Here is a 1559-nt window from a genome sequence, read left to right on the forward strand (position 1 = left end):
TTTATTTCTATTAACGACATGAAAGTAATTAATTAACACATATTTAGAGAACATTATTGTATATATTTCTTACCAAATGTGAAGCGAATGAAACGCACAAAGAAATATTACAGTCAATTAGATTAGTGTAACCCAAACAAGGAACCAATTATGCAAGTACCTTTATGTACATCCTAATTTTAAGGGAATTAATCAAACTGGCTGCAATAAACTTGTTGCAAAACAATGCCCTCTATGAAACTGGTGGAACATGCAAGAGCTCTTTAAACATTTGGGTTAACTAACTAGTGATAGCAGGAACGCTTATCTTCTAAGTCGTTAATATTACATCTCTTGAGGTGTAATAATAACACTTTTTAGTACGACATTTTTCATCTTAAGTGTTTTGCAAAGGTGAAATGCTGTTTTGCGAATTAAAGGTGTTAAAATTACACCCTTAAAGTTGTTATTATTATACTAGGGTTAAAACGCATTCTAAGGCTTTAGGCTAACATCCGTTGTAAATAACTAGAAATATGCATGGAGGGTATAAACTGTGACATTCCCTCTTTATTGAACAAACTGCATGCAATGATATCGCTAATATAACTGTTTATCTTTTTACTTAAATACTATTAGTGACTAAATAAAAAATATACCTTATATATATCCAGAGAAACAAAAAGAATACTTCACGTGATTAATGCAATTGAATCAGACCGGTTTCATGACTTTTAAGTCATTCTTCAGCATTATTTAAAGCTTCAAAACATTTCCTGTTAAAAACTTATGAAAAAGTTATATATACACACACACGTAGATATAAATAAATAAATATATATATACAGTTGAGTACTTTAAAAATTATTAGTTTTATACCAATGTTTGATGATCACTGGTCTTTCAATACAAACGAGCGACAATACTGTGATTATGATTATCTCCGTTGATTTTAATATTTACTCTAAATGTCACTTTATTTGCCAACATCTTTATCTCTGTTTGTAATATTTTAAACCTTCAAATTCTAGTATGCAAGTATTTTAATAATAGTAAAAATAGCTCACAAAAAAGCGTACATTATCGTTGATTATAAATAGATATATGCTTATAAAAATGTGTTGTCATATTTATACAATATTCCTTGTGTTCTTTGTAGTACTGTATTTATAATATTTTCCAAGTTAAACAAAGCGATTATAATAGGACATTCTTTGTAATAATGTTTATTAAATAAGTACGTTTTAGGTAGATATTTAAATAACATTCTCTATTGTGTTGTGGTCATATAAATCAGTTATTAGATGTCATAGTGGCAGTGTTCTAAGAAGTCTGTTTGGTCTAGATTAATGATCATATAATCCAAATTATCAGCTGTCACAGCGACACTCTTGAGTACATAACTAAGAAGACTGTTTGGTCTAGACTAGAATAATGGTTATATAATCCAAATTATCAGCTGTCACAGCGACACTCTTGAGTACATAACTAAGAAGACTGTTTGGTCTAGACTAGAATAATGGTTATATAATCCAAGTTATCAGCTGTCACAGCGACACTCTTGAGTACATAACTAAGAA

At 29.2% G+C, this 1559-nt stretch overlaps 1 protein-coding gene across 3 annotated transcripts in view; it reads left to right on the forward strand.

Moving 5' to 3' along the window:
* The window catches only part of LOC106461432 (AN1-type zinc finger protein 2A-like), a 126557-nt gene that overhangs the window by 37416 nt on the left and 87582 nt on the right, over positions 1–1559 (forward strand). The gene's annotated exons all lie outside the window — the stretch shown is intronic.

Source organism: Limulus polyphemus, unplaced genomic scaffold, assembly GCF_000517525.1.
Source record: "Limulus polyphemus unplaced genomic scaffold, Limulus_polyphemus-2.1.2 Scaffold957, whole genome shotgun sequence".
Taxonomy (NCBI): Eukaryota; Metazoa; Arthropoda; class Merostomata; order Xiphosura; family Limulidae; genus Limulus; species Limulus polyphemus.